The 10,335-nt window shown below is 32.9% G+C and overlaps 1 protein-coding gene across 1 annotated transcript in view; it reads right to left on the bottom strand.

The window, feature by feature from the left end:
* Nucleotides 1–433: 433 nt before the first annotated feature.
* LOC126469992 (protein N-terminal glutamine amidohydrolase) overlaps nucleotides 434–10,335 on the bottom strand; it is a 98,106-nt gene continuing 88,204 nt past the window's right edge. Inside the window, exons 1-2 of the transcript XR_007586107.1 lie at nucleotides 8,271–8,332; nucleotides 434–7,451 (exon numbers count right to left, since the gene is read on the bottom strand). The gene's annotated coding sequence lies outside the window, so the exon portion shown is untranslated. Of the gene's footprint in view, nucleotides 7,452–8,270 lie in introns of the transcript that reaches the window.

Here is a 10,335-nt window from a genome sequence, read left to right as displayed (position 1 = left end):
AGAAAATCATACAAAGGGAAAAAATAATGAGATATCACAAGTTTGTGCTACCTGAACCAGCAAATACTGGAATTACTTAGGACTGAAAAGTATGGGGGAGGCAGCAGGGCAATACCAGCTGCAATAATGAGAGTGTAGCATACATCTGTCACTTTGGTCATCAGGCATGGCATGGTAGCTCAGTTGGACAAAAAAAGAAATTAAACACCTTCTTTGCCATATCTATTAGCACTTTGGTAGGCCTCCTAATTGCTGTTACTGATGTGGTCGTTCCCATTCATGTCATGTGGACTATGAAACTTAGCTTGTCTATAATGATTTCCATGCCTCAAATTGCATGAAAAACATTCGAAGTATGAAATGGAACCAAAGATGTTTGGGTCAGACATCCTTCAATCAATGCACAAAAATACACTAAAGTACATAACAGTAATCAATTTTTACATAATTTTATTTAACTCCTGTACATGCTTTGGAGTGACTTAACTCCATTTCACTCACAGGGAAAACTATTACTTCACTTCAAGTTTACAAAAGCAGTCGAGTGTCTCAACAAAGATGTATTGCTGAGTACAAAGGGTTTACCAGATTGCACTCACAAGCATGTTCCATTTCCTGTAGCTACGAACTAAATAAAATGTGGTACTAGTTTTTAAAAATCTGGGCATAATGGGGTATTGAGGAGTGAAGAGGGACAGAGTTACCTAGGAATGTTTTCAAATAATTTATTTAAGCATCAACACCGCAATAACAATGTTCTCAGAGAATTTAAGTGCACAGAGTGGGATACTGATCAAATAGTTTGAAAATAAGTTTTTTTATATAATTTACATTTCTGTACAAAATGACTGATATATAAAATTTGTAAAAGATGAGGGAATCACATGCTGTAGATATTAACAAATGTTTATTATTACAGGTAAGTAATAAACATACCTCAACAATGGCACAATGAAAAAATGCAATGAACAAATGTCCACACCGGAGCATTGCTCCACACTCCATACTTAAAGCTAGTTAACTCCTTTCGTTTATTCTTAAAATAAAAAAAAAACAAAGATTATGAACAAAGTTAATTACAAAGATTATACCCGTAACTTTATCAGAACAATGTAACTGAATTAAAAATCTATGAAAATTTGGAAACTTGACTGCATAAGATTCCAATGAATCTTAAACAGATGAAACAACCCATATTACAAATATTTCAATAGATTTAAAGCATTTACCACTGGAGCCACAACTTCTTAGATTCACAATATTTCCTTTTCCATATGAACTTTGAGAATATTATACACGAATTCCTAGATTTTTTTACTTTGAAATGGTTCTCTTTCAAAGTATTTTTATGTACATATCAAGGAACAGGAATTTCACAAATTTATGGTTACAAGGCAACTACCACATGTGAATAGTTCAAGCTATTACTGCCAACCCAACCAAAGTATTTACAAAAATGGGTAGAACACACAACTGGTTTAAGAAAGTTCACACCAGTATGGATAAATGTAGAGATGCGCTGGTTTCAAGAAAATCACAGGTAATTTGAGGAACTCTAGGCAGCTGTTATTAACATCAGAAATGACAAGACATTTCAGATGTGTTAAAGGCACTATCAATATGAGTTTGTCTTAACAGAAAAAACGGTAATTTTACACACACACACACACACACACACACACACACACAGACAGAAAGAGAGAGAACATCTTCAAGTATGGAAAAAATGACCAACATTCTTTAAATTTGATAAACAACATGGCACCCTTGTGGAGCTCTATAAGAGTTACATGAATGACTACAGCATACAAGTGCTCATAAAATATGAGTGGATAAATCTCTAAAAAAGAGTTAGTATGGAAAATCGTAAGTTGTCAACAACACTACCCAGATATTCACTATATCTCAGTGTAGTAATTGACGTATTGAGCAAATTACATATAATGATCAAACAGAATTTAATTTCATAAAAGAATGGAGTGAAGTTGTGGCCCCAAGGTGAAAAATTAATTATTACATACAGACAATGGATGGAGAAATGGGCCCCTTCTCACATTTAAAGACTTAATGCTAATGAAACTTGCAGACACACAAGAAACTTATTTCACCACATACAAATTAAGCTTTTATAATAAATTTTTCACCTAAGTGACAGTTGCAAAAATGCATTGATTATATCAGGAATAGTCTTATGTTTTGAATAGTTGTGCTCTTGGTCAACATCCCAATTAAATGAACACTACTATCCTCAGATGAAAAATGTCTCAGACTTTCAATTATGAAGCAATTTCTTCATGTTTTCTTTTTGGGGCCCATGTCTGCAACCCGTGTAGTTATATTTTTCAGTTTTTGGTCTTCATATATATTATGTACATCTATTTACAGTTTCCAAAATGAGAAGGTGGAAAGACAATAGTAGATAGAGAAGGCTAACTCTGCAGTCTTATACTTCATAAATATCACATAATGACATTTTCATATTTGCCCTTGCATGTTATATCACAAATTTAATTGTAGAGAAGATAGACCTTGAAAAGCTTTCATTATGTGTAATGTTGCAAATTAAAATAAATGGTTAACACTTACCAGGAACAAATACTGAAACACTAATAGCCTAATTTATAGACTGATAACTGTAAAAAAGAAAGCAAAGCAAAAAGGAAAGGCACTGTCAGCAAAATTGAGGAGCAGGTCAGTCACAAATTGCATTCCATTTTTACTGCAATTCTTCAGATGGCATAATTACCATTTCTGTTGTTACTAATCTGGGCTAATCATGTGAGTGACTTGCTCATCTCTTTTCTTGCCCTACAACACCGCCTTCCCTCATCTTCTCCTTCTGAAGATTAAGCTTAGATAGCAAAAGTGATGGGACAGAAAAAGAATGGCCATTTGCATATATATTTTTGTTCTCGTGAACATAGTTACTTTAGCAGTCATTATTAATTTGAAGAACATTGTACATGGTTTCCTTGTTGTTCCATTATTATTATTATTATTATTATTATTATTACTGACACACAACATTTCTAACACCTTGAGTCTATGTATGCACCAATGCACCACAGTCACATCAGTCTCCTTCAACACTCCATCACCTATTGTCCAATACGCTTATCTTTTTGTTCAACTGGGAAGCTGCAGGGTAGGTTCTGTGATCTTTCCTTAATCTTCCTTCCGTTAGATAAGTGCAGGGGGCATTTTGAGGAATGATATTTACTTTGTCCTTTCTCATAAAAAATTTGGTAAGAAAGATTTATAAAAATGTAGTACGTTACTAAGTAAGATTTACAGAAAATGCAAGTTCATTTGTTACATCAGTCATTTAGGCACATGTTGTCATTTTCTGGAAATAATGCTGGGAAATTATCTTCACAATAATTCTAGTATATTACGTGTTCTTATGATTGCATAGTGTGGGATTTCAGAGTTCGGGGGGGGGGGGGGGGGGGGGGGACTGAACTTACACTGGCCTTCCATAACAAGATCTAGACATATCATTTCAAAAAAGAATGAACAAACAAATCACAGCTCACTTAGCAGATGCAAGTTTGGAACTGAGAATGTAACACTCAAGGTAGAGGTTTCTTAGATATTTTTTTTGTCACTATTTCTGTTTGTTATGGCCTTTCCTTCACCTGAGGTATTCAAATTATTTTTCAAGCCTTTTAAAAATCTTGTGTCTCAACTGTAATTATTGTCTGAATCATACTACTAATTAAGTGTGAAACAGCAGTGAAGTTTAATATACATGCACTGTTCTTTACATAGTATATGGGCATTAAGTGACAAATTACGTGAACTGTTTAATTCAATTACACACAGAAGTTACAATGAATGATACAATATTAGAAAAGGTTGAGTAAAATATGAAGAAGAGAATGAGTGAAAATAACCACTCACTATATGGTAGAGGCATCGCGTTGAATATAGGCACAAATAAGGAACATGGTACTTCAACTTGTTCTTTGGAGTGTGCCATTTATTTCAACTACATTACCGTGGATACTTATTTTTCTAATATTGTCTAAAAGTGATGTTTTGAAAAGCAATGCCTGGCAATTAGCTACATACATATATGCCAAACTTTGCATGTAACTTATTACTAAGAACATGGCCATCGCTGTCAGGCCTGAACATTTGAGCAAGCTATCTTCAACAGGAAGACAATCCAATTAAGCACAACATATTTCTTTTTACAGTTAAAACTTTCATGATTAAAACTTTATTTTCTGCCCATTCAACTAGTCAATATTTATGACAGCTACTGTCTTATTCTGAATTTTATTGTCTATCAAGATAACCTGTTGGATGTGGTTATTTCTTTGCTAATTGCAAAAATTAGCATTTGGCATTTGCAAAATGAATGTAGCTGCCAGCAACTTCAGAGCAATATTCGTGTGGTTCAGAATATGTAGTATATATGTATTTTACTTCAAGATACAACAGTCAATTTTACTGCAGACAACAATTTATGAACATATGTATTAAACAAATTGTGTTCCAAACACCAATCAGTATACAAGTGTATCATATTAAGTTTCTTCAAGGTCTATCTTCTGAAAGCAATAGTGGGATATTTACAACATATTCTTAACTAACCATACATAGAGGAACCACAAAGTAAGCATGGTATATCAGAAAGTGCTATAAGGATAGTGCAATCCCTTATAATTTTAGTTTATTGATCCTTACATTTACTTATACATGGAAAAAATATTGAAACCATTATTGAACAATAACAAATTCTGAGGTTTCAAAAACTGCATGGATTACATATTTTTATAGTAAGATGTTTAAAACTTTGTATAAAATGTAATTTCAAAATACTGTATATAAGTTTTAAGAAGTTTTGTACAAATCACAAAAATGTGTCTTAGTTAAAAAAAAGACTGATCACAAAAAAGCACACCAATATAAGGTGGAAAGTATGATTTTATTGATAAGCAAGCTAAGTGGGGTAATGTTTTATTTTCTTTTTTAGAAAAAGTACGCATTCCTTAGGAGCATAACAATGTCCTCAATACCAGTGATCAAACTCAAAACACTTAAAAATGAAACTCCTATACAGATTACCTTTTCCTTTTCCACCTTTTTACCGAAAATAAAAGACTGTTACACTAATGTAATTTTACTACTTCTTTCATAAACATTGATAACATTAAAAATAATTTAACAATTAAAGAACAACACATTAAACTAGACTACAAATATTGTCAATTTATTTCATACAATGTCATGTGCAACGTAAACACAAGAAGCAGCTAAAATTACCTTTGAATAAATCTCAACAAATCAGAAGTAGAGTAGGTATTTAAAAAAAAAGGAGAGAGAGAGAGAGGAGAAGAAGAAGAAGAAGAAGAAGATGAAGAAGGGAGGTAGCAGAGAAATAGGTAATCTCTTTCATAACAGCAGATCATTTATCCCTGGCCACCACCATAACCACAACACCAACCAGGTCCTACAGCTCCACTCTCTTTTTCTTTTTTAATTCCAACACACAGCTATCCTGCATAGAAGGACTTTCATAACTGCTATTAACGTAAACATTCATTTCCACTGCTGCACGTTTCAATACAATAACACATTTATACTGATATATCTGGTATTTAACTGTACTGTAATTCAATACTTTTATGCAGTCCTTCGATTGGTTAATTTTGAAGAAGGAAACAACTTTCAGGGATTGCCATTTGACATTGACAAAACAACTAATGAGTAGCCTTTAAGAAAACTGCTTATGGACAAGTAACCACAGATCACAATGACAAAAATTATTGTGAAACTAGAAAATTAAAATAAGTTTCTAATGGTTACCATCAGTGCAGGGCAGCAACATTAAACAGCGGAATATGAAAGGGAAATCTTAATGCATAGTAACCGCGAAACATATCACCAAACAAATAAGTTTGTTACACATATAAGCAGGGATATCACAAAATTTGGTCTTACAGCTCACTTTCCTTATACTTTGTCAGAATGTGTCTACTAAGATATTAAATAAAAGCGAAAGGCGGAAAAGTGAAAGACAAATACAACACATACAGCCACACTACCCTATAAGACCAGGAGGCATTTATTGCCGAAAGGGATATTACATGGCATTTCTCCATCAACAAAATGATGTAATATTATTGCTCTTTACTCCATTTGCCATTTATTGAGCAACAAGATGGGCTTATGACTCACTTCCCCTGTACTATATCATTATCTGTTAGTTAACATATCAACTAAAAAAGAAAAATCATAAAATTAGAAGAAAGATTGGTTAGTGAAAGATGAGTACCATACATATAGCAAACTACCCTACAAGTCCAGAAGGCATTTAGTGCCCAAAGGAGTATTACATGCCATTTGTCCTTCAACAAAATGGTGTAATGTTATGACTCACTGGCTCTCTTGCCATGTTTTGTTCAACAACATGGGCTTATGACTCACTTCCCCTATACTTTATCATTATGTTAGTGAACATATCAACTACAAGGGAAAAATCATAAAACTAGGAGGAAGTTTGGTTAGTGAAAGAGAAGTAACATAAATATAGCAAACTACTCTACAAATCCAGAAGGCATTTAGTGCTTAAAGGATTATTACATGCCATTTGTCCTTCAACAAAATGGTGTAATGTTATTACTCTGTGAACCTCTTGCCATCTGTTTATCAACAAAATGGACTAATGACTCACTTCCCCTATACTATGCCATTAAGTTTTAACTAACGTATCAAGTGGAAGTTAAAAATCAGAAAATTAGAGGAAAGGTTAGTTAGTGAAAGAAAATTACAATATATACAGCAACTTCTCTATAACGCCAGAAGAAAGAGACCAATTACTAGTTAAAGGTATTTTACGTGGATCACTGCCATTCTTTATCAGAACTGTTAACTAACACATCAAGTATATGTAAAACCCTAAAAATTAATACAAAAGTTAGTTACAGAAAAATTTCAAGAGATATAGCAAACCACCTTTTGCAGCCAAAAGAATTTTGTCACACTTCACGAATCATTTTACCATCTTCCCACATTCCAATTTTCCAAAGAGTAGGTAAGGCCTTCAATTTGTAAGATATGCAACCATCTGGACTTGATGTGTATTAATTCCATGAAAATGTCTTGATCGCTAAAAACTTTATTTATTAAGTGGTCGAGTAATCATCATCGGATAACATATGTTTAGGAAAGTTCAAGCAACTGAGCAATACACGAAAATTGTACAATCTCGTGTACAATTGCTGTTAGGTGTATTTGCAAAAGATGTTATATATACTCTATCATTATGTTAGTGAACATATCAACTACAAGGGAAAAATCATAAAACTAGGAGGAAGTTTGGTTAGTGAAAGAGAAGTAACATAAATATAGCAAACTACTCTACAAATCCAGAAGGCATTTAGTGCTTAAAGGATTATTACATGCCATTTGTCCTTCAACAAAATGGTGTAATGTTATTACTCTGTGAACCTCTTGCCATCTGTTTATCAACAAAATGGACTAATCACTCACTTCCCCTATACTATGCCATTAAGTTTTAACTAACGTATCAAGTGGAAGTTAAAAATCAGAAAATTAGAGGAAAGGTTAGTTAGTGAAAGAAAATTACAATATATACAGCAACTTCTCTATAACGCCAGAAGAAAGAGACCAATTACTAGTTAAAGGTATTTTACGTGGATCACTGCCATTCTTTATCAGAACTGTTAACTAACACATCAAGTATATGTAAAACCCTAAAAATTAATACAAAAGTTAGTTACAGAAAAATTTCAAGAGATATAGCAAACCACCTTTTGCAGCCAAAAGAATTTTGTCACACTTCACAAATCATTTTACCATCTTCCCACATTCCCATTTTCCAAAGAGTAGGTAAGGCCTTCAATTTGTAAGATATGCAACCATCTGGACTTGATGTGTATTAATTCCATGAAAATGTCTTGATCGCTAAAAACTTTATTTATTAAGTGGTCGAGTAATCATCATCGGATAACATATGTTTAGGAAAGTTCAAGCAACTGAGCAATACACGAAAATTGTACAATCTCGTGTACAATTGCTGTTAGGTGTATTTGCAAAAGATGTTATATATACTCTATCATTATGTTAGTAAACATATCAACTACAAGGGAAAAATCATAAAACTAGGAGGAAGTTTGGTTAGTGAAAGAGAAGTAACATAAATATAGCAAACTACTCTACAAATCCAGAAGGCATTTAGTGCTTAAAGGATTATTACATGCCATTTGTCCTTCAACAAAATGGTGTAATGTTATTACTCTGTGAACCTCTTGCCATCTGTTTATCAACAAAATGGACTAATGACTCACTTCCCCTATACTATGCCATTAAGTTTTAACTAACGTATCAAGTGGAAGTTAAAAATCAGAAAATTAGAGGAAAGGTTAGTTAGTGAAAGAAAATCACAATATATACAGCAACCTCTCTATAACGCCAGAAGAAAGAGACCAATTACTAGTTAAAGGTATTTTACGTGGATCACTGCCATTCTTTATCAGAACTGTTAACTAACACATCAAGTATATGTAAAACCCTAAAAATTAATACAAAAGTTAGTTACAGCCAAAAGAATTTTGTCACACTTCACGAATCATTTTACCATCTTCCCACATTCCAATTTTCCAAAGAGTAGGTAAGGCGTTCAATTTGTAAGATATGCAACCATCTGGACTTGATGTGTATTAATTCCATGAAAATGTCTTGATCACTAAAAACTTTATTTATTAAGTGGTCGAGTAATCATCATCGGATAACATATGTTTAGGAAAGTTCAAGCAACTGAGCAATACACGAAAATTGTACAATCTCGTGTACAATTGCTGTTAGGTGTATTTGCAAAAGATGTTATATATACTCTATCATTATGTTAGTGAACATATCAACTACAAGGGAAAAATCATAAAACTAGGAGGAAGTTTGGTTAGTGAAAGAGAAGTAACATAAATATAGCAAACTACTCTACAAATCCAGAAGGCATTTAGTGCTTAAAGGATTATTACATGCCATTTGTCCTTCAACAAAATGGTGTAATGTTATTACTCTGTGAACCTCTTGCCATCTGTTTATCAACAAAATGGACTAATCACTCACTTCCCCTATACTATGCCATTATGTTTTAACTAACGTATCAAGTGGAAGTTAAAAATCAGAAAATTAGAGGAAAGGTTAGTTAGTGAAAGAAAATTACAATATATACAGCAACCTCTCTATAACGCCAGAAGAAAGAGACCAATTACTAGTTAAAGGTATTTTATGTGGATCACTGCCATTCTTTATCAGAACTGTTAACTAACACATCAAGTATATGTAAAACCCTAAAAATTAATACAAAAGTTAGTTACAGAAAAATTTCAAGAGATATAGCAAACCACCTTTTGCAGCCAAAAGAATTTTGTCACACTTCACGAATCATTTTACCATCTTCCCACATTCCAATTTTCCAAAGAGTAGGTAAGGCCTTCAATTTGTAAGATATGCAACCATCTGGACTTGATGTGTATTAATTCCATGAAAATGTCTTGATCGCTAAAAACTTTATTTATTAAGTGGTCGAGTAATCATCATCGGATAACATATGTTTAGGAAAGTTCCAGCAACTGAGCAATACACGAAAATTGTACAATCTCGTGTACAATTGCTGTTAGGTGTATTTGCAAAAGATGTTATATATACTCTATCATTATGTTAGTGAACATATCAACTACAAGGGAAAAATCATAAAACTAGGAGGAAGTTTGGTTAGTGAAAGAGAAGTAACATAAATATAGCAAACTACTCTACAAATCCAGAAGGCATTTAGTGCTTAAAGGATTATTACATGCCATTTGTCCTTCAACAAAATGGTGTAATGTTATTACTCTGTGAACCTCTTGCCATCTGTTTATCAACAAAATGGACTAATGACTCACTTCCCCTATACTATGCCATTATGTTTTAACTAACGTATCAAGTGGAAGTTAAAAATCAGAAAATTAGAGGAAAGGTTAGTTAGTGAAAGAAAATTACAATATATACAGCAACCTCTCTATAACGCCAGAAGAAAGAGACCAATTACTAGTTAAAGGTATTTTACGTGGATCACTGCCATTCTTTATCAGAACTGTTAACTAACACATCAAGTATATGTAAAACCCTAAAAATTAATACAAAAGTTAGTTACAGAAAAATTTCAAGAGATATAGCAGACCACCTTTTGCAGCCAAAAGAATTTTGTCACACTTCACGAATCATTTTACCATCTTCCCACATTCCAATTTTCCAAAGAGTAGGTAAGGCCTTCAATTTGTAAGATATGCAACCATCTGGACTTGATGTGTATTAATT

The sequence above is a fragment of the Schistocerca serialis genome, chromosome 3, assembly GCF_023864345.2.
Source record: "Schistocerca serialis cubense isolate TAMUIC-IGC-003099 chromosome 3, iqSchSeri2.2, whole genome shotgun sequence".
Lineage (NCBI taxonomy): Eukaryota > Metazoa > Arthropoda > Insecta > Orthoptera > Acrididae > Schistocerca > Schistocerca serialis.
This window is presented reverse-complemented; position numbering and strand designations above follow the sequence as displayed.